Source organism: Nycticebus coucang, chromosome 2 (assembly GCF_027406575.1).
Source record: "Nycticebus coucang isolate mNycCou1 chromosome 2, mNycCou1.pri, whole genome shotgun sequence".
Taxonomy (NCBI): domain Eukaryota; kingdom Metazoa; phylum Chordata; class Mammalia; order Primates; family Lorisidae; genus Nycticebus; species Nycticebus coucang.
In genome coordinates this window covers 147,151,217-147,177,892 of record NC_069781.1, presented here as the reverse complement: position 1 = coordinate 147,177,892, position 26,676 = coordinate 147,151,217, and the positions used below count along the sequence as shown (strand labels likewise).

Genomic DNA, 26,676 nt, shown 5'->3' with positions numbered 1-26,676 from the left:
AAGCAAACAGAAAACTTTACGGGATAAAATTGGCTGGAAAAACCAAATAATAGTGGTAGAAACACTAACAAAAATGAAGTTCTGATTATTGAAATAGGCAGCAATGGGAAATTATAATTAAACTAGAAAAATTGAGAAAGAAAAAGGATGTGTATGGAAAAGGTTGAACTTAAAAAACAAAACAACAATCTAGAACGTCAAAATAAACAAAAAAAACAACCAAACCAAAAAAAAAAACCAAACAAACAAAAAAAAACATACACGCAACCAGAAACAAAGCAGTATGTATATGGAATTGAATATTGTCTGGGCAACACGTGGTCTTCTGGGGTATGAGATGTTAATCACAGTTCTGATACGACTGGAGGCTGCTAGTTTCTCGAACCCCAGCAGGTAGACACCCTAAATCTCTCTTCAGCCCACTTAAAAGGCACTTTGAACTTGTTCACTTACTGAGCAGAAGCTTTCTCAGGGAAGTGCTTGTTGCTGGAATCACTGCTGAAGTGGCCATCCACTTACCCTGTGTGTCAAAACTGGTCTCCCTCTGCCCCCGAGGGTTAGGGCTGCAAGGCAGCTCAGACCCCGCCCTTAGGCTACTTGGTCGCTGGGTTACCAGCTCCCACCCAATTCCAGCTCTGCGACCCTGAGGGCGGAGCTTGCCAGGGCAGATCGCTCACAATGTCTGCCTGTGACCCAGAGCTAAACTCTATTAGCTCCGTCTGGCTCAGCGGCTCAGACTGGGGCCCTAGACAAAGGCCAAAGTTCTCCGCTCTCCCGCTCAGGCTCTCCCCAAGGCAGTTCAGCTGAGTGCCAAGTCCAAAGACACCAAAACAGTTCACAGGTAAGGCCTTTCTGGTTTGCAGTCTCGCTGCTACTGAACTTACAGTTGCGGGCGGGTTTAGGCGGATTGAACACACGCGACCACTTGCCGGTTTTCCACTGTTTTAGTCCTCCTCTTGGGGTCCAGAAGTCTCTCGCTGACTCCCTGTATCCTCTCAGGGGTGATGATAGGCAGATCCCACCAGCCAGAGATGCCTGGAGTCCTATATCCCCAGACTCACGGTGCCCAGATGCAAGGAAGCTGTTACTCGGCTGCCATCTTGCTCCACCCTCCCTATTTGAGTTCTTCATCTAGGGGTCAAGCTGGAGAAACCTGATCCTGCCAGGAGCTTTGCAGGTTTCCCAGCAGAGCTTGTGTCAGTTTAATGGACTCTATTGTGGGGTGAGGGTGGGGGTCCCCAGCCAGGGAGCAAGAGGGGACAGTATTTGCTTTCTCCTTTCACTATGTGAATTTTGCAAATGTGCAACCTTGTACTGACTTTAAGGCCCTGTGTGTCAGGAAATCTAGGCCTGTCCATCCTTGTTGCCATAATGGCAAGGTCCTGAAGGGTGCTGGCCGGGGCATAACATCCTGCCTTGTTCCTTAATACCCAGAGGGTGGGGAGGATGTAAATACTCAGATCTTATATATGTACTCTGTATAAGAGAAAAGAAAGAAACACTGTAATTAACATAGTTTTAGAAATCACACAAAAAATATTTGAAAGCTGTTGCATTAAAGACATGTTTAGGCTCAGCACCTGTGGCTCAAGCAGTTAAGATGCTAGCCACATACACCTGAGCGGATGGGTTTGCATCCAGCCCAGGCCCGCCAAACGACAATGACGGCTGCAACCAAAAAATAGCAGGGCGTTGCGGCGGGCGCCTATAGTCCCAGCTACTTGGGAGGCGGAGGCAGGAGAATCGCTTGAGCCCAGGAGTTGGAGGTTGCTGTGAGCTGTGATGCCACAGCACTCTACCCAGGGTGTCAGCTTAAGGCTCTGTCTCAAAAAAAAAAGACATGTTTAACAAGATGTAGGGTTGCACCTGTGGCTCAGTGAGTAGGGCGGCAGCCCCATATACCGAGGGTGGTGGGTTCAAACCTGGCACTGGCCGGGTGTTGTGGTAGATGCCTGTAGTCCCAGCTACTCGGGAGGCTGAGGCAAGAGAATTGCCTAAGCCCAAAAGTTGGAGGTTGCTGTGAGCCATGACGCCATGGTACTCTACCAAGGGCAACAGGGTGAGACTCTGTCTCAAAAAAAATTAGATAATCTAGCTAAGTGTTGTGGTGGGCCCATGTAGTCAGTCCCAGCTACTTGGGAGGCTGAGGCAAGAGGATCACTTGAGCCCAGGAATTTGAGATTGCTGTGAGCTGCGATGATGCCACTGTACTTTGTTCAGGTTACAGTGAGACTCTGTCTCAAAAAAGAAAACAGAAAGGAAGAAAGAGAAAGGGAGAAAGAAAAGAAAGAGAAAGGAAAGAAAGGAGGGAGGGAGGAAGGAAGGAAGGAAGGAAGGAGAAAGAAATGTGGCTAGTGTGGGCGGCACCTGTGGCTCAAAGGAGTAGGGTGCCATATGCTGGAAGTGGCAGGTTCAAACCTGACCCTGGCCAAAAACTGCAAAAAAAAAAAAAGATTAAAGAAATGTGGCTAGTGTGACTAAAGAATGAAATTTTAATTGTGTTTAAATAGTCACAGGTGGCTAGTGGTTCCTATGTTGCATGGTGTGGCTCCTGGCCTGCTCCTTTGCAATATTCAGGTCTCAGCTCACAATCCCCTCCTCAAAGGGAACAACCAGTGGTGGGAAGAACAATGACTCCCAGAGATCTTCTGTTTGTTAATCCCCAGAACCTGTAAATATGCTGTGTTACATGACAAAAGGACATTAAGTTGCAGATGGAATTAAATTGCCAATCAGCTCACCTTGAAATGGGGTGGTTATCCTGGATTTTATGAATGGGCTCAATCTAATCCTATGAGTTCCTAAAGTAGAAACAGGTCAGGTGAAGTGGCTCATGCCTGTAATCCTAACACCCTGGGAGGCTGAGGCAGGTGGATTGCTTGAGTTCAGCTCAGGAGTTTGAGACCAGCCTGAACCAAAGTGATACCCCGTCTCTAAAAAAAATAGCTAGGTGTTGTGGCTGGGGCCTGTAGTACTAGCTACTGGGGAGGCTGAAGCAAGAGGATGGCTTGGTTGCTGTGAGTGAGAGTTGACAAAGTAAGACTGTCTCAAAAAAAAAAAAAGGAAGAAAATGGTGGGACTCACCCACCATTGTTGACTATGAAGTTGGAGGGCATAGCCACAAGCCACGTAGTGCAAGTGACCTCTGTAAGTTGGGAATGGCCATCAGCTGACGGCAGCAAGGAAGTTGGAACCTCAGTCCTACAACGGCAAGGATCTGAATTCTGCCAACAACCAGAATGACTGAGGAAAGGGATTCTCCCCTCAAGCTTCCAGAAGAGAACACAGACTGTCGACACATGATTTTAGTGTCATGATTTTAGTTCCGTGAGACTGACACTAGACTTTGGACCCACACACCTTTATACATTTGTGTACATGACAAATTTTTTAAGCCATCAGGTTGGGGTAATTTGTTTCTGCAACAATAGAAAACTAATATACCACCCTAGACAGCTCTGGCCCTCCCCTACAGTGCCTTTAAGGAGTGAGGATTCTCAGAGTCCATGGAGAGGTATCCGGGTGGGTGCCCCTTCTAGACTACACTTCAGCAGTCTGGGACCCAGGGATCCCTGCTTTGGGGGCCCATATGCACCTCCTCCCTCATCTGCCTTCCAGAGTGTGGGCAAGCCTTGGATGAATGCCCCCTTAGGTCTGATGGGAAATGTACCAAGGGACATCTGCGTGAGAGGAGGGTGAGGCCAGAGCTGGGACACTGGGCTTCAGTGTCCACATGGGCACGTTTGCCCCTTGAGTATGGAACAGAACAGTGTGGGGTAGGGGAAGGAAGAAAAGCTGCTCGGAAGGAAGGCCAAGGGGCAGGCTGGGCCCAATACACTGGTGCTGCCATTTCAGGTGAAACTCTGGGAAGTCTGTGCATTTTAGATTCAAAGTTAGTCTTCCAGGTTTTGATGAAGGTGTTGTTTGTCAAAGTAGGAGAATAGAACATTTTTCTTTAACAGTCTATTGATTTGTACTTTTAAAAATGTTTAGGCCTAGGCCTGCGCCGCCACCTATCCTCCCAGCAGGGTCTCACAGTGTTGGGGACAGCCTTGTGGCTTACTTCCTACCCAAGGTCTTACTCTTGCAGTGAGTCTCCTTATTTTATTTTTTCCAAAACACTTATTGTTGCCTGAAATTGTCTTACATATGTGCTTGCCCGCACCATCACTGCCTTTCCCTGTTAACAGCAAACTGCAGAGAACAGCTGTGTCTTGCTTGATGCTGTTTTGCCAATGCCAGGACAAAATAGGCGCTGGACTGTATGTGCTGGATAAATGGGTGATAAAGTGCAAAGGAGTCCCTGAGGTTTCTTTATTTTTTTTATATATATTTCAATTTTACTTTATTTTATTTTATTTTTGAGATAGAGTCTCACTTTGTAGCTGTTGATAGAATGCTGTGGCATTATAGCTCACAGCAACCTCAAACTCTTGGGGTCAAACGATTCTCTTGCCTCAGCCTCCCAAGTAGATGGGACTACTGGCACCCACCACAACACCCAGCTATTTTTAGAGACAGGGTCTTACTCTTGCTCAGGCTGGTCTCGAACTCCTGAACACAGGCAATCCACTCTCCTCAGCCTCCCAGAGTGCTAGGATTTACAGGCATGAGCCACCATGCCCAGCTAAATTTTATTTTTGTTTTATTGTTTGGGATTCATTGAGGGTACAAAGAATTAGGTTACACTGATTGCATTTGTTAGGTAAAGTCCCTCTTATAATTGTGTCCCGCCCCCAAGACATAAGCCATACACCATGACCCCCCAACCCCCTCAGCTCTCTCCCTTAATCCTCTCTCCCCGTTGTATTAGTTCATCTACTGCCTTCATATTAGAATTGAATACATTAGATTCTTGTTACTTCATGTGATGTTTTACTAAGAAGAATGTGTTCCACTTCAATGCAGATTAATACAAAAGATGTAAAGTAGGCGTAGTGGCTCATGCCTGTAATCCTTGCACTCTAGAAAGGCCGAGGCAGGTGGTTTGCCTGAGCTCACAAGTTGGAGACCAGTCTGAGCCAGAGCAAGACCTCATCTCCTAAAAACAGCCAGGTGTTTTTAAAAACTCTTGTATAAAACTGATCTAATTCTTCAAAAAAAAAAAAACAGCCAGGTGTTGTGGTGGGCACCTGTAATCCCAGCTACTTGGGAGGCTGAGGCAAGAGAATCAATCGCCGGAGCTCAAGAATTTGAGATTGCTGTGAGCTATAACACCATAGCACTCTACCAAGGGTGACAAAGGGAGACTGTCTAAAAAAAAAAAAAAGTAAAGTCTCCATCTTTTATGGTATACATATACCACAGCTTGTTAATGGGTTGGTAGGCAGTTAGGTTGTTTCCACATATTGGTGATTATAAATTGAGCTGTGGTAGTGCAAATGGCAAATGGCCTTTTTTTTTTTTTTAAGAGACAGAGTCTCATTTTGTCACCCTTAGTAGAGTGCTGTGGCATCACAGCTCACAGCAACCTCCAACTCCTGGGCTTAGGCGATTCTCTTGCCTCAGCCTCCCAAGTAGCTGGGACTACAAGCACCTGCCACAACGCCTGGCTATTTTTTGTTGTTGTTGCAGTTCGGCTGGGGCAGGGTTTGAACCCACCACCCCCGGTATATGGGGCCGCACCCTACTCACTCAGCCACAGGCGCCGCCCTTCTTCAAGGATTTTTATTATTTCATGCCTTAGATTTAGATCTTTTATCCATCTTGAATCAGTTTTTGTAAGTAATGAGAAGTGTGTCCAGTTTCAGTTTTTTACATGTGGTTATCCAGTCCTCCCAGCACCATTTATTGAATAGGGATTCTTTCTCCCAGAAAAAGAGTTTGTTCTTGTTTAGTTTACTAAAGTTATTAAAAAGTATGTTCTTGGGCGGTGCCTGTGGCTCAAGGAGTAGGGCACCGGTCCCATATGCTGGAGGTGGCGGGTTCAAACCTAGCCCCGGCCAAAAACCACAAAAAAAAAAAAAAAAAAAAAAGTATGTTCTTGTTTAGTTTATTAAAGATCAGGTGGTTGTAAGAAGTTAGCTTCATCTCATGGTTTTCTATTCAGTTCCAAATATCGATGTCTATTTTTTTTTGGTGGGCGGGGGACGGAGTCTTACTCTGTTGCCCAGGCTAGAATGCTGCGGCGTCAGCCTAGCTCACAGCAACCTCAAACTCAAATTGGTGGGCTGAAGCAATCCTCTTGCCTCAGCCTCCCAAGTAGCTGGGACTACTTGGACCCACAACAGTGACCAGCTACAGATGGGGTGTTGCTTTGTTCAGGTTGGTCTGGAACTCCTGAGCTCGAGCTTATCAGGAGTGCCTCTCAGAGTCTCCGGCGTCTCAGAGTGCTGGATTACAGGCCTGACCTATGCACCTGCTATTGGCCAGATGCCAGCATTCTCACAAGTTCTTCCACCTCCTACTTGTCCATCTAGTTCTGTGATCTGGCTCCCTGGGGAACTCCCTCCTCTGCTGACTCTTCATCTACTTTAGGCTTTCGAACATAGATGTTCCTTAAGGCCCTTTCCTTGCTCTGTACACTCTTGCCCTTGAAAATTTCAGTGGCTTCTATGATTTTTTAAAAGGTGACCATTTTTTATAATCTTGGATGTTGGTCCAGACGTGACGCCTCACGCCTGTAATTCCAGCACTCTGGGAGGCTGAGGCAGGTGGATTTCCTGAGCCCATGGGTTAGAGACCTGCCTGGACTGGAGGGAGACTTCGTTTCTAAAAATAGCCAGGTGGGTGTTGTGGCGGGCGCCTTTGGTTCCAGCTACTCTGAGAGAGAAAAAGAGTCTCACTTTGATGCCCTCAGTAGAGTACTATCCCGTCACAGCTCACAGCAACCTCCAGCTCTTGGGCTTAGGCAATTCTCTTTCCTCAGCCTCCCAAGTAGCTGGGACTATAGGCGCCTGCACAACGCCCAGCTACTTTTCTTTTTTATTGCAGTTTGGCCGGGGCCGGATTCAAACCCACCACCCTCAGTATATGGGGCCAGCGCCCTACCCACAGAGCCACAGTCGCCACTCCAACAGCCAGATCTTGATGCCCAACGTTGGTTACGGGAGCAGCAAGGAAACAAAGCGTGTGCTGCCCAGTGGTTTCTGAAGTTCCTCCTCCATGACACAAGGAGCTGGAAGTGCTGCTGTGCAACAAATCCTACTGTGCAGAGACCGCTCGCCTGTCCTCTAAGGACCGCAAAGGCCTGTGGGAAGAGCACCCCGGCTGGCCATCAGAGTCGCCAATCCCAATGCCAGGCTGCACAGCGAAGAAAACAAATGAACAGCTCAGGTGCACATTTTATTTGTGTTTAAATAAAACCATAAAAACTGCAAAAAAAAAAAAAAGTTTTGGATGTTACAAACTCATGCATGGATTTCAAGTTTAGGTTTGAGATTCTGACTTTTCTTTTTGGTATGCTCTTTCAGGTTAATCTCCAGCCATATTTCTTCCAAAACAAGCCTTTTCTAATTATATGAAATACGAATTTTATTTTTTGAGACAGAGTCTCACTATGTGGCTCTTGGTAGAGTGCTATCGTGTCACAGCTCACAGCAACCTCAAACTCTTGGGCTTATGCGATTCTCTGGCCTCAGACTCCCGAGTAGCTGGGACTACAGGCACTTGCCAAAACGCTCGGCAATTTTTTTGTTCCCGTTGTCACTGTTCTTTAGCTGGCCCAGGCAGGGCTCGAACCTGCCAGCCTCAGTGTATGCGGCTGATGCTGTAACCATTGTGCTAAGGGTGCCGAGCCTGAAATATTAATTTTTTGGAATTATCTTTTTTATTTTTTGTAGAGACAGAGTCTCACCTTATCGCCCTCAGTAGAGTTCCATGGCATCACACAGCTCACAGCAACCTCCAACTCTTGGGCTTAGGCGATTCTCCTGCCTCAGCCTCCTGAGCAGCTGGGACCACAGGCGCCCGCCACAACGCCCGGCTATTTTTTTGTTGCAGTTTGGCACGGGCTGGGTTTGAACCCACCACCCTCGGCATATGGGGCCGGCGCCCCACCCGCTGAGCCACAGGCGCCGCCCGGAATTATCTTTTTTAAAAAATTAAAACATTCAGGGGCAGTACCTATGATTTTAACATCCCCTTCAGGAAGATGCCACTTCTAAGATTACTATTTTCTCAAGTGCCATTCTCGAATTTCCTCCTCCATCTGGAGACCCCAGAGACTGCTCAGCATGTCACATCTAAATTTAACCCCTTCCCCAATCTGCTCACCATCCCCTGGTCACCGAGCTCTTTCTTGGGTGTTCTGACCCTTCCCCACCTTGGCGTTACCTCACACATCCATTTTGCCAATCAGCTCTTTGGATTTTACCGCCGCCACAGCTTCACTGATGGAGCCCAGGAGTCTCCTACTCCTTTCTTTGACCAGGGCACTGGTCCACTCTTCCTGCCTAGCAAGTCCAGATTAATCCTCGTTCAGCTGGGTTCTCAGTCTGTTAACCTCCCTGCTCAAAAACTTTCAACGGCTCTTCCTGGAGACAGATTTAGGAATGGACTTTTCAGCCTGGCACCCCAGGTCTCACAGTACGTGAGATGATAGTGGTTTAATGTTTAACCTGCGACAGCCTTGAAATCCCAAGACCTAAGATGAAATCCTGGGTGCGTCACTTACTACTGGTGTGACCCCCGGCAAAGAGCAACTTGCCTCATTTCTATGAACCTCTGTTTTCTTATTTACAAAAGAGAGTTATTATCTCCCATCTGCGATAACATATGTAAAGTACTTATCCTTGTTCACAGGAAGCTGTGAACTTCCCCGAGGCACCGTGCTTTCATTGTCATCCCATATAAAGGCACTTAGCAAGAGGTGCCAGCTACTGAATCACTCAGCGACTCAGCCCTTCCCCAGGGACACTCGAGTGTGCTCATCTGTGATTACTGGTACTTTAAAGTTATTTTCTCCAGGTACTTTTCATTTATGATAAATGAAAGGATTCCAGATGCATATGTTAATGTATTTACTCTATGTCACAGGTTGGCAAACTTCTTCTGTAAAGGGCCAGATAGTAAATGTTTAACTGAGGTAGGGCATATGGTTTATGTCACAATATTCACCTCTGCTGTTAGCAGCCAGGCAACATGTAAATGAATGGGTATGGCTGTGCCCCAGTAAAACTTTATTAATGGACACCAACATTTGCATTTCTTATACTTTTCATGTGTCATGAAATATTATTCTTTTTACTTTTTCTAACCATTTAAAAATTTAAAATTTGCTGGGCATGGTGGCTCACACCTGTAATCCCAGCACTTGGGAGGCCGAGGAGGGTGGATTGCCTGAACTCACAGGTTGAGATCAGCCTGAGCAAGAGTAAGACCTGTCTCTTAAAAATAGCCAGGCATGGGCGGCGCCTCTGGCTCAAGGAGTAGGGTGCCGGTCCCATATGCCGGAGGTGGCGAGTTCAAACCTAGCCCCGGCCAAAAAAAAAAAAAAAACTAGAAAAAAAAAAAAATAGCCAGGCAAGGTTCAGAGCCTGTGGCTTAAGTGGCTAAGGCGCCAGCCCCATAAACCTGAGCTGGCAGGTTTGAATCCAGCCTGGGCCACCAAACAACAATGATGGCTGCAACCAAAAAAATAAAAAATAGCCGGGTGTTGTGGCGGGTGCCTGTAGTCCCAGCTACTTGGGAGGCAGAGGCAGGAGAATTGCTTGAGCCCAGGAATTGGAGGTTGCTGTGAGCTGTGATGCTACAGCACTCTACCCAGGGGGACAGCTTGAGGCTCTGTCTCAAAAAAAAAAAAGGAGTTCAAGACTAGCCTGAGCAAAAGCGAGAACCTGTCTCCACAAAAAAATTGAAAAATTAGCCTGGTATGGTAGCAGGCTACAAGCTATTTAGGAGATTAAGGAAGGAGGCATTTGAGGCTGCTGTGAGCTATGAGGATGCCCCTGCACTTTGGTCCAAAAAAAAAAAAAAGCACATCCCTTTAAGGGCCATATTAAAATGCCTCCTGTGTTAGAAACTCTCCAATGATTCTTCTGTACCACCCACAGATGTTATTTCCCTGCTCTGTCCCTTCTCCCATTCTCTCAGCAATAGGTTGTTGGCACCTCCATTAATGTCCTTGTATTATAGCTATTTGGCTAAAAATCTTACTTAAAACCAAGCTTCTTGAGGTCTGAGGCCTTATGTCACTCAGGATCCCATGGTGCCAGGCACAGAGTAAGCCTCAGAAAGCATCTCTCAATTTTTTTTTTTTTTTTTTGTAGAGACAGAGTCTCTCACTTTATTGCTCTCTGTAGAGTATGGTGGCGTCACAACTCACAGCAACCTCCAGCTCTTGGGCTTAGGCGATTCTCTTGCCTCAGCCTCCTGAGTAGCTGGGACGACAGGCGCCTGCCACAGTGCCCTGCTATTTTTTGTTTCAGTTCGTCCGGGGCCTGGTTTGAACCTGTCACCCTCCGTATATGGGGCCAGCGCCCTACTCACTGAGCCACAGGCGCCGCCCAGCATCTCTCAAATTTTACTTCTCGGAATTGAAAATGAAGTTTTTGTTATTGTGGCCCCTATGTTACCCATATGATGGAGTGGGGAGAGAAGAAATTGCGGTGAAAAGAGCAGGTCTGGATAGAGGTGTTGGGGGCACAGCAGGAGAAGAATCGGCCTGGTTCTCCAGGTGGCATGGCTGGTCTATCTAACTTGTACTTTCTGCAGGAAGCAGGTCTGATTAGAACGGTGGTTCTCAACCTTGCTAATGCCACAATGTATTTTCATTGTTAAAAAGGGGTTGCGACCCATAGGTTGATAACGGCTGGATTAGAAAGAAAAGTAGGACTTCCTAGAGCTTCCCACGCTTGGTGAAATTCAACTGCTGATTCTCTTTGGGCCTCAGGAGAGCAGGGTTCTGAGAAAGGCCTCGTGATACACATCGCGCCCCAGTTCCGCAGAGTGAATCAGGCTCTGATGCAATTGGAGACAGGCCTTAAATACTAGCCTCATCTCACAGCTTTGTCATTTCTCTGAGGGAATCGTTGCCATTTCTCTTCCAGGCTCAAAGCAGCTCTCTGCCTCATCTAAGCTCTGATGAGACGGCAGTTTAAACTGCTCCGATTACCAGGTTTCATTAGGTAAGAAGGACAGATTAAGCAACAGTGGCCCAAATACCTTTACTGGTACAGATGCTGTTTTTCAAAGCCAGAAGAAGTCTTGCCAAATCAAAGGATGTCTTGATGAGATATTCTGAATATCAGTTTCCTTCTCTGAATATCAGCAGTAGAGAGGATTAATTAAATGCTTGTGAAGTGCTTTGAAAATGTAAGCTGTTAAGAATTATTGTTTTGGGGTGGCGCCTGTGGCTCAGTGAGTAGGGCGCCGGCCCCATATACCGAGGGTGGCGGGTTCAAACCCAGCCCCGGCCAAACTGCAACAAAAAAATAGCTGGGTGTTGTGGCAGGCGCCTGTGGTCCCAGCTACTCGGGAGGCTGAGGGAAGAGAATCTCCTAAGGGAGATTGCTGTGAGCTGTGATGCCATGGCACTCTTCCAAGGGTGACAAAGTGAGACTCTGTCTCAAAAAAACAAAATTATTGGTGGCGCCTGTGGCTCAAAGGGGTAGGGTGCCAGCCCCATATGCTGGAGGTGGTGGATTACAAACCCATCCCCAGCCAAAAACTGCAAAAAAAATTGTTGTTCTGTGTAATAAGGAAAAAATAGAATTCTTGGCTCATTAGAGCTCTAATATTGTAAGCCTGAGCACTAATTTCAGAATATTTTTGGGAGCTGTGGTATTTTTTTTTTCTTTTTTTTTTTGAGACAGAGCCTCAAGCTGTCGCCCTGGGTAGAGTGCCATGGTGTTACAGCTCACAGCAACCTCCAACTCCTGGTCTCAAGCCATTCTCTTGCCTCCACTTCCCAAGTAGCTGGGACTACAGTTGCTTGCCACATTGCCCAGCTATTTTTTGGTTGCAGCCGTCATTGTTGTTTGGCGACCTAGGCTGGATTCGAACCTGCCAGCTCAGGTGTGTTTGGCTGGTGCCCTAGCCGCATGAGCCACAGGCGCCAAGCTGGGAGCTGTGTTTTTTATTAAGAGAAAGATAACAAAATGCACCTGTGAATACACATACACAGTACACATGCTGGAAAGTCGGCTGGGTTAATCAGTGTTTCTCTCAAGTGAGAAATGAACTGGAGGCTCGTTGCCTGTAGCTCAAACAGCTAAGGCACCAGCCACATACACCAGAGCTAGTGGGTTCGAATCTAGCACAGGCCTGCCAAACAGCAATGACAACTGCAACCAAAAAATGACCAGGCTTTGTGGCGGGCGCTTATATTCCAAGCTATTTGGGAGGCTGAGGCAAGGGAATCGCTTGGGCCCAGGAAGGAGGTTGCTGTGAGCTATGATGTCACAGTACTCTACTACCCAGGGCAACAACTTGAGGCTCTGTCTCAAAAAAAAAAAAAAAAAGAAATAAAAAAACCCCAATGAACTGGAGAAGTTAATTCAATTCTCTTTGCCTACTAAAGAGACAAAGAATCAATTGGTTAACTGCGTAGGGGTGGCTTCATTGAAACACTAACAGACAGGCATTTGCTTTCTTTCAATAGGATCAAGGGACTACAAGTGAGATTGTGTACATGTAAACATGAAGTTCAACCAGCTCTGATGGCCTCTTCTGCCTGAATAAAGCTAAATGATGCAGACAGACACTTGGCCTCCTCCCTGTTGACAGATTTGCTGAGGATCATCGCTGCTTTATTTCCGAATGTTCTGTGCTATTTCAAAGCATGTTGTGGATAGCATGCTATCCACAGTGGACCCTCACTAGGACCCTCCCAGCCTACATTGAGGACTTAACGCTATTACCATTGCAACAAATTCCTGCAGATTTAACAGCTTAAGAAACCATAAATGTTTTATATAATAGTTCTGGAGGCCAGAAGTCTAAAATCAGTCTTACAGGGCTAAAGCTCCAGGTGTGCGCAGAGCTGGCTCCCGGGTGCTCCAGGAAGACCCTGCTTCCTTGCCTTGTTGGCTTTACAGAGGCTGCCTGTGCCCCTCAGCCTGTGCCCCCTTCCTGGGTCTCACTGGCCTCTGTTGTAGGTGTCACAGCTCCTAGCTCTCTGACCCTCCCACCCATCCCTTTCTTACAAAGACCCCTGTGTTTACATTGGTCCCCCACAGACAGTCCAGTCTTAATCTCAAAATCCTCAACTCAATCACATCTACAAAATCCATTTGCTGTTTAGGGTAACTTACTTTCAGGCCCTGGGGGTTAGGTTGTGACATTTTGGGAGGGGAGCATTATTATATATACCACAGTTTTCATTTCTAACCCCTTTGCCTTTTTTTCTATTTACATAAGCCAGGCCCTATTTTAAATGCTTCATGTATTAACTCACTTAATCTTCACTCACACTTATCTGAGTCTGTTACTACAGATAAGGAAACTGAGGCAGGAAGTGTTAAATGACTTGCCTAGGGTCATTAATTGTGTAGTCAAACCTAGAACTAGAAAAGTGTGGCTTCTGAGCCATTCTTTTTTTTTTTTTTTTTTTTGTGGTTTTTGGCCAGGGCCAGGTTTGAACCCGCCACCTCTGGCATATGGGACCAGCGCCCTACTCCTTGAGCCACAGGTGCCGCCCTTCTGAGCCATTCTTATTCAAAGATCACAAGGACTTTGTTTATGCCCTGGAGGACTTTATTGTCTTTATTTTAAATGGTAAAAATAACACAGTGTGGATGGCTAAAAATAATCCAGATAAGGCCGGGGACCTGTAGTATAGTGGTTATGGCGCCAGACACATACACCAAAGGTGGCAGTTTCGAACCCAGCCCTGGCCAGCTAAACAACCACAATTAAAAATAGTCGGGCATAGGGCAGTGCCTGTGGCTCAGTGAATAGGGCGCTGGCCCCATATATGCCGAGGGTGGCGGGTTCAAGCCCAGCCCCAGCCAAACTGCAACAAAAAAATAGCCGGGTATTGTGGCAGGCACCTGTGGTCCCAGCTGCTTGGGAAGCTGAGGCAAGAGAATCGCGTAAGCCCAAGAGCTGGCGGTTGCTATGAGCCGTGTGAAGTCATGGCACTCTACCCAAGGGTGGTACAGTGAGACAAGAAAAAAAAAAAAATAGCCGGGCAATTGTGGCTTGCTCCTGTAGTCCCAGCTACTTGGGAGGCTGAGGCAAGAGAATCACTTGGGCCCAGGAGTTTGAGGTTGCTGTGAGCTGTGATGCCACGGCACTCTACCCAGGGTGACAAAACATTTAACTCTGTCATAATAATAATAATAATAATAATAATTCCGATAAGATCATTCTGCCTTTCCTTCACTAGATCCCCCCTCCCTAGGATCTTTTGTCAGAAACAAGCCTTTTAACAATTGAACCTGGCGGCTCCTGTGGCTCAGTGAGTAGGGTGCTGGCCCCATATGCCGAGGGTGGCGGGTTCAAACCCAGCCCCGGCCAAACTGCAACAAAAAAAATAGCCGGGCGTTGTGGCGGGCGCCTGTAGTCCCAGCTGCTCGCGAGGCTGAGGCAAGAGAATTACGTAAGCCCAAGAGTTGGAGGTTGCTGTGAGCCATGTGACGTCATGGCACTCTACCCGAGGGCGGTACAGTGAGACTCTGTCTCTACAAAAAAAACCAAAACAAAACAATTGAACCTGTAGTGATTTCAGTGGTCACCACAGCATTCTGTGTGGCAATTATACTCTAATATTTACTTTTTTAGAGACAGAGTCTCACTCTATTGCCCTGAGTAGAGTGCTGTGATGTCATAGCTCACAGCAACAAAATCCTGAGCTCCACTGATCCTCTTACTTCAGCCTTCCGAATAGCTGGCACTACAGGCACCTGTCATAACACCAGGCTAGTTTTTCTATTTTGAGAAGAGACAGGTCTAACTCTTGCTCAGCTGGTCTGGAATTTGTGAACTCAAGTGATCCTCATGCCTCCGCCTCCCAGAATGCTAGGATTAACAGTTTGAGCCACCACGCCCGGCCACACCTTAATTTTTAAATGAATATACAGTCTGCAACTGTATATTCTGTGTACAACTATAGTCATTTAGATAATGTAAAATATACTCTCATTCATTCTTTTAAAATTATTATTATTATTATTATTATTTTTAGAGGCAGAGTCTCATTTTGTTGCCCTTGGTAGAGTGCCGTGGCGTAACAGTTCACAGCAACCTCCAACTCCTGGGTTTAGACAATTCTCTTGCCTCAGCCTCCCAAGTAGCTGGGACTACAGATGCCCACCACAATGCCAGCTATTTTGTTTTTTTTTAATAAGAAAAAGGGGGCAGCGCCTGTGGCTCAGTCGGTAGGGCGCCAGCCCCATATACGGAGGGTGGCGGGTTCAAACCCGGCCTCGGCCAAACTGCAACCAAAAAAAAAATAGCTGGGCGTTGTGGTGGGCACCTGTAGTCCCAGCTACTCAGGAGGCTGAGGCAAGAGAATCACTTAAGCCTAGGAGTTGGAGGTTGCTGTGAGCTGTGTGAGGCCACGGCACTCTACTGAGGGCCATAAAGTGAGACTCTGTCTCTACAAAAAAAAAAAAAAGTTAAAAAAGAAAAAGGGCTTTATTTGCCAGCCGGGAGCTTATGGAATAGAAGAATTCCAAATGGCTGCGCTTCCTGACTGGCTTGGTCTTTCCCTTTTTATCAACAGTCAGAAAGTTCCAACCCACAGGTACCCTTCTCATTGGCCAATTTGAATCAAGCGGGAAATGCTATTCCAATCTCTATAGAACTACAGGATTTCACGTTTACAAATTCCCAAGAGCTGAGGTACCATGGAAAGGACCCCAGCTATTTTTTTGTTGTTGTTTCATTTTGGCTGGGGCCCCGTTTGAACCTGCCACCTCGATATATGGGGCTGGTGCCCTACTCACTGAGCCACAGGTGCCACCCAGTTCTTCTAAAATTATTAAAATGAGGTGGTGCCTGTGGCTCAAAGAAGTAGGGTGCTGGCCCCATATGCCGGAGGTGGTGGTTCAAACCCAGCCCCAGCCAAAAACTGCAAAAAATAAAAAGAAAACTAAAATTATTAAAATGAAAATCCTAAATTTAAAAATTCTTACCAGAAAATCCCAAGACCAGAGATGTTGGCATGGATGTGGAGAAAAGGGAACACTTCTTCTTTTTTTTTGTAGAGACAGGGTCTCACTTTATGGCCCTCGGTAGAGTGCTATGGCATCACAGCTCACAGCAACCTCCAACTCCTGGGCTTAAGGGATTCCCTTGCTTCAGCCTCCCGAGTAGCTGGGACTACAGGCACCCGCCACAACGCCCAGCTATTTTTTGGTTGCAGTTTAGCCGGGGCCGGGGTGAACCCGCCACCCTTGGTATATGGGGCCCGCGCTTTACCAACTGAGCCACAGGCGCCGCCCGAAAAGGGAACACTTCTACACTGCTGGTGGGAATGCAAATTAATACATCCCTTTTGGAAAGATGTCTGGAGAACACTTAGAGATCTAAAATCTGCCATTCAATCCTATAATTCCTTTACTAGGTATATACCCAGAAGACCAAAAATCACATTATAACAAAGATATTTGTACCAGAATGTTTATTGCAGCCCAATTCATAATTGATAAGTCATGGAAAAAGCCCAAGTGCCCATCGATCCACGAATGGATTAATAAATTGTGGTATATGTACACCATGGAATATTATACAGGCTTAAAGAAAGATGGAAACTTTACCTCTTTCATATTTACATGGATGGAGCTGGAACATATTCTTCTTAGTAAAGTATCTCAAGAATGGAAGAAAAAGTATCCAATGTACTCAGCCCTACTATGAAACTAATTTATGGCTTTCATATGAAAGCTATAATCCACTTATAACTTAAGAATAGGGGGAGGAGAGAGGAGGGGTCGGGAGGCAGGAGGATGGGTGGAGGGAGGGTGATTGGTGGGATTACAGCTGTGGTGCATCTTACAAGGGTACATGTGAAACTTAGTAAATGTAGAATATAAATGTCTTAATAACTAAGAAAATGCCAGGAAGGCTATGTTAACCAGTGTGATGAAAATATGTCAAACGGTCTATAAAACCAGTGTGTGGTGCCCCATGATCATATTAATGTACACAGCTATGATTTAATAATAAATAAATAAATAAATATTCTTACAAAGGACCTGAGACCCCTAGAAAATTCACATGTAAATTCTTAGGTCAATGTTCTTTTTTTTTTTTTTTTGGCCGGGGCTAGGTTTGAACCTGCCACCTCCGGCTTATGGGACTGGCGCCCTACTCCTTGAGCCACAGGCGCCGCCCAGGTCAATGTTCTTAACTGAAAGACAGACACAGGCATTGAGCAAAGAGCAAACACTTTGGAGCTAGGCCTCTTCTTATTAGTATGTGCCCTTGGAAAAGTTACTTATCTTCTCCGAGTTATCAGTTTCCACATCTGTAAAATGAGTACACCAGTGCTCACTTCATCTATTTGTTAGTGTTAAGTAACCTGTAAACTTGAGCATGTGTTAGGAATTCAATAAATGCCAGTTTCTCTGAGATACTTTGGGAAGAATGGAAACATGGTAAAGAGTTCAGCTCCATGCGTTCAAATATATATTTTTTAACATAGAAGTTATAAATGGATTCCTTAGATAGTCATAGTTTTTAAGGAGCTGGTGCTGATGTAATTGTTCTTCATTTGGCCAGGCGCAGTGGCTCATGCCTGTAATCCCTGCACTGTGGGAGGCTGAGGTGGGATGATTGCTTGAGTTCAGGACTTCGAGGCTTGTCTGAACGAGAATGAAACCCTGACTCATGAAAAAAATGGAAAATCCCAGCTGGGTGCCACAGCGAGTGCTTGTAATCCCAGTGGTTTAGGAGGCGAGGCAGCAGGATGCCCACAGCCCGAGTCTGAGGTTGCAGTGAGCTACGATGCCATTGCACTCTGCTCAGGCAGAGAACTCTGTCTCAACAACAACAAAATAATAATAATAATAAACATAGTTCTTCGTTCAACAACAATGTTGAGGGCTCTGTGTGTGTCGGGTACTCTACTAGGCCTAGAGAGAAATGTCCTGGTGACTATGACAACCCTGCCTTCAAGGAGCTTTATCTACTCAGCACGTAACAGGAGCTCAACAAATACTTAATTTTAAAAAAGGCTTAATTCTGAGGCCAAGCCTGGGGGCTCATGCCTGTAATCTTTTTTTTTTTTTTTTGTAGAGACAGAGTCTCACTTTACTGCCCTCGGTAGAGTGCCGTGGCATCACACGGCTCACAGCAACCTCCAGCTCTTGGGCTTATGTGATTCTCTTGCCTCAGCCTCCCGAGCAGCTGGGACTACAGGCGCCCACCACAATGCCCAGCTATTTTTTTGTTGCAGTTTGGCTGGAGCTGGGTTTGAACCCACCACCCTCGGTACATGGGGCCGGTGCCCTACTCACTGAGCCACAGGTGCCGCCCATCTTTTTTTTTTTTTTTGAGACAAAGTTTCACTATGTCTCCCTTGGTAGAGTAGAGTGCTGTACCATCACAGCTCACAGCAACCTCAAACTTTTGGCTTATGCAATTCTCTTGCCTCAGCCTCCCAGGTAGGTAGGACTACAGGTGCCCCCCACAACACCCAGCTATTTTTTTGTTGTAGTTGTCATTGCTGTTTGGCAGGCCAGGGCAGGGTTCGAACTCACCGGCCCAGGTGTATATGGCCAGTGCACTAATCACTGATTAATAGGCGCCATGCCTGTACCTAATTTTTTAATTTTTTTTTGAGACAGAGCCTTAAGCTGTCACCCTGGGTAGAGTGCTGTGGCATCACAGCTCATAGCAACTTCCAACTAACTCCTGGGCTCAAGCGATTCTCTTGCTTCCACCTCCCAAGTAGCTGGGAGTACAGGCACCCACCACAATGCCCGGCTATTATTTGGTTGCAGCCATCATTGTTGTTTGGCGGGCCAGAGCTGGATTCGAACCTGCCAGCTCAGGTGTATGTGGCTGGCACCTTAGCTACTTGAGCCACAGGTGTCGAGCCCCTATACCTAATTTTTATTTATTTATTTTTTTAAAATAACGTATTTATTTATTTATTTTTGGCTGGGCCAGGTTTGAACCCACCACCTCTGGTATATTGGGCCAGCGGCCTACTCCTTTGAGCCACAGGCACCGCCCTATACCTAATTTTTAAAATGTGGTTTGATTGTTAAAAATCACAGACCATTGCAAAACACTTACTTTTTAATTATAATTTTAATTTTTAAAAACTGTGGTAGGCTGGGCGTGGTGCCTCATGCCTATAATCCTAGCCCTCTGGGAGGCCAAGGCAGGTAGATTGCTTGAGCTCACGAGTTCGAGACTAGCCTGAGCAAAAGTGAGACCCTGTCTTTCCTAAACAGTGGAAAAACTGAGGCAAGAGGAGTGCTTGAGCCCAAGTTGGAGGTTGCTGTAAGCTGTCTGACACTACAGCACTCTACCCAGGGCGACAGCTTGAGACTGTCTCAAAAAAACAAAACAAAACAAAACAAAACTGCGGTATAAAAGGAGCAAAGAAGGAGCAAAACGCTTTCTATTTATTCCACTTGTTCCTACTTCATCCCTTAATAAACTTTCACCAGGTGTGATGGAACAAATAGCTTGTTTGGGTTTTTATTTCATTAATCAATTAATTCATTTTTTGAGACAGAGTCTCACTATCGCTCACAGCAACTTCACACTCATGGGCTCAAGTGATTCTCTTGCCTCAGCCTCCCCTCAGTCTCCCAAGTAGCTGGGATTACAGGCACCTGCCATAATGTTTGGCTTATTTTTCTATTTTTTTTATTTAAAAATTTAAAATCCAGATATATTTTTAAAAGATCATACTTGTAATAAGTAAATTACATTGTAGAGAAACATCAAAATAAAGTTGATGAATAAAAAGGCACACTTGGGAAGTTCAAGAGTAGAAAGGATAGGATAGTTCTGTTTCTAACGCAGGAGGAAAAGTTAACAGACGTAGTGAATTATTGTCTCAGGGGACGTTTTCTGTCAGTTGAAGTAGTTAACATTGGCTTTTCTTCTTGTCCAGAGCAGTCATTTCTTGCGCTAACTTCTGAGACAGTGTTTAGTCTTCTGCCATGTAGAGGCGATACATCAGGGCTATCACCAGCGCTGAGATGGCAGGGATCACCCAGTTGGTCCACCAGCTGGAATTAGAGTCGACAGTAGTAATAAGAGTTTGTGGCTCAGTGAGTAGGGCGCTGGCCTCATATGCCGAGGGTGGCGGGTTCAAACCCAGCTCCGGCCAAACTGCAACAAAAAAATAGCCGGGCGTTGTGGCAGGCGCCTGTAGTCCCAGCTGCTCAGGAGGCTGAGGCAAAAGAATCGCATAAACCCAAGAGTTAGAGGTTGCTGTGAGCCGTGTGATGTCATGGCACTCTACCGAGGGCGGTACAGTGAGACTGTCTCAAAAAAAAAAAAAAAGAGTTTCCGAAGGCTTGCTTAACTTTGATCTGTCATCTAGATGAAGCTCCCCAATGATGTATGTTTTGGACAACTCCCAAGCGTCCGTAGAGTGTCCGACATCCTCAAAGTTCTCGGTAGCATCCCCTCGAGTTTACTCCCTCAGCACTTCTTCCCCACCAGGATGCTCTTCCAGAAACTTAGTCAAATCGTACACCTTGTGGTGCAGGATCAGCCAGGTGTATAGTACTTCACCTCCTTGTCAAACTGCTCAGCCATTTCTACGCATGGCGAGCCAAACCCGGCACACTCAGCCACCAGAGAAGGAGAGCTTATTTTTCTATTTTTAGTACAGATGAGGTCTTGTTCTTCACAGTCAGCTGATTGGCAATTTAATTCCATCTGCAACATTAATTTCCTTTTGTCATGTAAGATAACATATTTACAGGTTCTAGGGATTAACATATAGATATTTTTGGGAGTCATTCTTCTGCCCAACCACAGGTTGCCCCTTCTGAAAAGGTGATTGAGAGCTGAGACCTGAATATTGCAAAGGAGTAGGCCATGAAACACACCATCTGATGTAGGAACTACTAGCCACCTACGACTATTTAAACTTAAATAATTTAAAGTTAAATGAAATTAAAATTTTATTCTTTAGCCTCCCTCCCTTCCTTCCTGAGTCTCTCTCTGTGCCCTGAGCAGAGTGCAGTGGCATCATCATAGCTCACAGCAATCTCAAATTCCTGGGCTCAAGTGATCCTCTTGCCTCAGCCTCCCAAGTAGCTGGGACTACATTAGCCCACCACAACACCCAGCTAGTTTTTCTATTTTTTTCTATTTTTAGCAGAGATGGGGTCCTGCTCTGGCTCAGGCTAGTCTGCAACTCCTGAGCTGAAGCAATCCACCTGCCTCAGCCTCCCTGGGTGCTAGGATTATAGGCATGAGCCACTGTGCCTGGCCAACAACTAGCTCTTTTTGAGAAGAGGCCAATGAGCTGGTATCTGACCTGTGTTAAACGTCAAGTTAATATGAAGTCATGTAAAACTCCAACGTGAAGACACTATCATCAGTGCTCAACCATCAGAGGAAAGTACAGTCATTCCTCTCACTGCCACATCAAGAGGAGTCAGCTATAGGACTAGCAGTTGGAGTCCATTGGGGTAGAGGTAATTGCCACTTGATGTAATTTGAGAGGATCAGGAAGACTCCCTAGCCCTATGCAGCCTAAGGATCCTTGTCACTCATCCTGAAATCCCATCAATTTTGCAGGGATCCTCAAACTTTTTAAACAGGGGGCCAGTTCATTGTCCCTCAGACCATTGGAGGGCCAGACCATAGTTTAAAAAAAAAAAAAAACAACTGAACAAATTCCTATGCATACTGCATAATATCTGCAAAATATCTTATTTTGAAGTAAAAAAACAAAACAAGAAAAATACAATCACATCGCCTCATGTGGCCCGCGGGCCGTAGTTTGAGGACCCCTGAATTAGAGCATTATTTCGGTTGGCTTTACAGTCTACAAAATGCTTTTCTGTAGATTAATTGTCATGGAAGCAAACAGAGCTCCCTCTCTATTCAGAAAAGGATATTTCGTTATCCCTCACAGTGGGGTCATTTTCCTCCAAATGGAAGGTAAATTAAATTTAGGATAGTGATGATCAGGTCCCACCTATGTGTATCAGCAGAATTAACCCAATCAGATCAAGCCCTTCCAAAAACTAGTTAACATTGTATAAGATGAACTTAATCTGATTGAATTGGTTTTATATTAAAAAGGAAGCGAGAGGACAGCGCCTGTGGCTCAAAGGAGTAGGGTGCTGGGCCCCATATACTGGAGGTGGTGGGTTCAAACCCAGCCCCAGCCAAAAACTGCAAAAAAAAAAAAAAAGAAGTGAGAAAAGGGAGGTGAAGTTAATTTCGACTGTTCTAGAAGACAGCAGGCACAAAGCACCAATGAATTAATTGATTAATAAAATAAAAACCAAGGCTGGACCAAGCATTGCAGAGGCTGTTTCTAGGTGGCTGCCCACAAGGCTCCAGCACTCAAGAGACCAAGGCCCGCCACAGGCATCTTCTGGGAACACTCTGTCCTAGGCACCCCTGCAATTTGGAAGAATCTACTATTTATAACGTTAACTTCTAGACTGCCTGCAGTGAGCCAGAGAGACACTGTCATTTTCAGACGGACAATATGCTGATTGGCTAGAAAAAGGGAATACGGGTGTGAGGGGACAAAATCTGACTTTGGCAAGGCAGGGTGGTGAGAACTTTGCTTGCCCCTGTTGGCAAGTTCTCTTTGGCCTACGTTCATTATGCTGTTTGCAGAGAGGCCCAAGGGACTCCGTGGAGCAGGCAATACCACATCTCACCCCAGAGCAGCTCTTCCCCCACAGCCTTACAGGGCCAGGATGGGACACCCACATCCTTCACTGCCCAGGTCACAGCTGCAGTCACAGCTGCATGGCTCTGCCCTGTGCATGCCTGTGAAAACAGAAAATTCAGTCAGCTGAAGTTTACCCACCTTTCCACATGCAGAGAAGTTATTCCTTCTCAAAACTGTGAAAGGAAAATTGCAGTTTAAGTAGTATAATTAGGAATACCGTAAACTTGTGTTTTGTATATATAAACTTTCATCGTATGCTGGGAATTAGTACATACATGCCCACTGTGGGACTGTATCAACAAAATTATGCATACTGTAATTAAGGGGCAATTGAAAAGATTTTCAAGGATAATTTTGATTACAAAATTATCTTTTTTTTTTTGAGATGGAGTTTCATTTTGTCACCCTCAGTAGAGTGCTGTGGCACCATAGCTCACAGCAAACTCAAACTCCTGGGCTTAAGTGATTCTCTTGCCTCAGCCTCACAAGTAGCTGGGTCTACAGGCGCCTGCCACAACACCTGGCTATTTTTTGGTTGTAGTTGTCATTGTTGTTTGGCAGGCCCGGGCTGAATTTGAACTGGCCAGATCTGGTGTATGTGGCCAGCGCTCCTAGCCACTTAGCTACGGGCGCCGAGCCTTGATTATGCTTTTTTTGGGGGGGCCCTGGGATCAGGTTTAAACCTGCCACCTCCAGTGGGGAGGGGCTGGTGCCCTATTCCTTTGAGCCACAGGCACCACCCATTGATTACGCTTTTTTTAATCTGCTTTATGAGTAGGCTTTAGAACCCAACTCTGGTAAAATGCCATGCTACTAAATGTTAAATTTATCTACACTTTTGGTTTTTTTTTTTTTCCCTTTAACATTAGACAGGTAATGCCCACATTATAACAAGGTTTGAGGGAGGTACATCTCTCACACAAGTGTGAAAAGTCACCATCACTCTCAGAAGTTACAAGAGAATCAAGTCTACACATTTCTAAGTGTTATGTGTTAGCTTCATGTGAACCCTACATATTTTCTTGTTTGATTTTTGGAGACAGGGTCTTACGCTGTCACCCAGGCTGGAAATCAGTGGCACCCAGATGTCACCCAGTGGCATCACCATAGCTCACTGCAGCCTCCAACTCCTGGATGCAAGCGATCCTCCTGCTTCAGTCTCCCACTAAGCTTTAAGGATCTCACTGTTGCTGGGGGTGGTCTTAAACCCCTGTCCTCAAGCAATCCTCCCACTTTAGCCTCCCAAAGTGTTGGGAGTACAGGTGTGCGCCATTTGGCCCAGCCATATCAACTTTTTTTTTTTTTTTAACTTTTTTTTTTTTGAGACAGAGTCTGTGGCCCTGGGTAGAGTGCTGTGGTGTCATCATACCTGACAGCAACCTCAAACTCTTGGGCTCAAGAGATCCTCAAGAGGGTCTGGGTGCTGTGGCTCACGCCTGTAATCCCAGCACTCTGGAAAGCTGAGGCAGGTGGAATACTTGAGCTCAGGAGTTTACCAGCCTAAGCACGAGTGAGACACTGTCTCTACTAAAATAGGAAAATTAGCTAGGCATTGTTTCAGGCCCCTGTAATCACAACTACTTGGGAGGCTGAGGCAGGGGAACTGCTTGAGTTCACGAGTTTGAGGTTGCTGTGAGCTGGGCTGAGGCCATGTGACTCTTGTCTCAAAAGAAAGAAAATCCACAATGGTGAATTTTTTTTTTTTTTTTTTTTTGTAGAGACAGCGTCTCACTTTATCGCTCTTGGTAGAGTGCCGTGGCCTCACACAGCTCACAGCAACCTCCAACTCCTGGGCATAGGCGATTCTCTTGCCTGAGCCTCAGAGTAGCTGGGACTACTGGCGCTGCTACAATGCAGCTATTTTTTTTTGTTGCAGTTTGGCTCTGGGCAGGTTTGAACCCGCTACCCTCAGTACATGGTGCTGGTGCTGGTGCCCTACCCACTGAGCCACAGGCGCTGCCCCACAATGGTTATTTTTTTTTCAGTTCCTGGACTTGGATAGGCTTCTTACCATGCCAAGTTTTCCTCTGAAATGCTTTGCTCCTTATTTAGCTTATCCACTATCTTTGCTGACCCAGTTAATTCCTTATAATCCTCAGTTCTTCATTCAGTCACCTGTCCTATTATACCTCCTTAATACTAGGCAATTTTTTCACAGCTGTAGTGATACATTTATTTATGAAACTGTTTCCCCCACTAGGCTGTACTGCATATACTTTTGAGTGAAGGGATAGCTGCTTTGTATTGCCAGAACCTAGCGTGATGCCTTGGCATTTTTTGAGTAAATGAATACATAAATGTCTTCCTCACTTGGTAAGCTCCATGACCAAGCACAGTGTATAGGACAGAACATCTTAGAATCCCTTTGTAAATATCTGTTGAAGAAAGGAATGATAGCATCATCAATAACTGCATGGATCTATATATAACTCATCCTAATTCTTTGACTTTTGGATTTTGGGGACTAGCATGTTGGTAGTACACGATGTTTGTGGCTAAAGAACACGTGTTTTTTTTTTAAACTTTCCCAACCACAAGAAATACGATTTGGATCTGCTAATGGTCCCAGAGGAAGAGAGCAGGCATAATAAGCAAAGCATCAGGTTGAGAACAGAATTTGCGGAGACTACTATAACCTTGTAGCTTGCGCGCAGAAACCGGCGTTCTCAGTAGGGGGAGGTCGGAGAGAGTGGGGGGAAACCATTCCTTGGCTTTAGAAGGAGAATATTTAAGTCCCTCAGGAGAAGTACGTTTTTTTGTTCACTAAAAAGCGTTTATAGATGGTACGTGGAAATGTCTGTAAATATCTCAGACACTGGAGTTTGCTCATTGCACCCATCAAAGAATTATAAATGACGCTTTCCTTTCTTTTAAAAACTGCAATGCACAGTCCCTAAACGGGGACTTAGTAGATGAGTGAAGAGGGCAAGGAATGCTTTCCATCACCTCTTTTCAGCAGAAAACTCTTCCCGCTTTTGCTGAACAGCGGCTCGACCCCACACAGAGGCTGGGCCCCCAGCCGACGGCCCGCAGCAGCCGGAAGGGCCTGCGTAGGCGCCGCGCGAGCAGCGAACAGTGGGGGCCGCTCCTAACAAGCACAGCCCGGCCAGGGGCTGGAGGGGGCGGAGGCCAGCCCGCGGCTCGCAGTCCCGGAGGTGCCGGGTGGCCGCGCAGCCGGGAACAAAGCCCCATCAGGGGCGCCCTTGACCCAGCAGGCAAGCGCTTGTTTCCCGCGGGCAGGACAGGTCTCAGGAAGGAGCGTGACGCGCCCGCGTTTACTGGGCGTGAGGCGCGCGGACGCAGCAACGGCCACCGCGGAACAGGAGCAACCACAGCGCCAACAGCCAACTCCCGACACCCGCACGACGATGCCCACGCGGACCACCGCCGGCCGCACCGGGGCTTGTGCGCCTGCGCGCCCGTGCGAAGCCCCGCCCCCTCCGAACGCCGGGCGCGCGGGGCCGCGCCTCCTCATGGCCGCCGCCGCAGTGTGTGGTATTTAGCGGGAGCGCGCGGCGGGCTCGAGAACGCGCGAAACGGCGGCAGCGGCGGCCAGGGGGGAGCCGGGCGGCCGTTGCGGGGCGCGCTCTCGAGCAGCGGCGGCGGCGGCCCAGAGTGTCCGGTCGGTCTCGACACCGGGAAGAGGCGGTGGCGCTGCCCGCGGCGGCGGGGGTTGGAGACGGAGCGCGTTTGAACCAGGACCGGGGTCTGAGGCGCGCTCTCCGCCCACAGGTAAGTGGGGCCCGGCCTGGAGGGAGGAGCCGGCGGCGAAGGGCTCCGCGAGAGGAGGGTGGCGGACTGGGTAATGGCGGCGGGAGGGGAGTGCGGCCGGCTGGCCGGGTGGAGCCGGGGCCCGGGCGCCGGCAGCCCCGCCGTGGTGGCGCCTTTGTCTGGGCCAGAGCCCCGCCGCCCGGCCGAGCGCCGCCCCCCGCCCCTCCCCTCTCCTCCCCTGC

The 26,676-nt window shown here is 46.9% G+C and overlaps 1 protein-coding gene and 1 non-coding gene across 3 annotated transcripts in view; one reads left to right on the top strand and one right to left on the bottom strand.

Annotated features, from left to right (window-relative positions):
* The first annotated feature begins 818 nt into the window (after positions 1-818).
* Positions 819-26,676, top strand: part of SIAH1 (siah E3 ubiquitin protein ligase 1) — a 68,385-nt gene continuing 42,527 nt past the window's right edge. The window contains exon 1 of one of the 2 annotated variants that reach the window (XM_053582115.1): positions 819-841. The gene's annotated coding sequence lies outside the window, so the exon portion shown is untranslated. Of the gene's footprint in view, positions 842-26,265; positions 26,456-26,676 lie in introns of those variants that run through there. The other variant, XM_053582112.1, reaches the window with a different exon arrangement.
* Positions 23,587-23,687, bottom strand: LOC128580375 (small nucleolar RNA U13). Its single transcript, XR_008378667.1, has one exon. It is a non-coding gene; the product is annotated as a small nucleolar RNA U13 (small nucleolar RNA).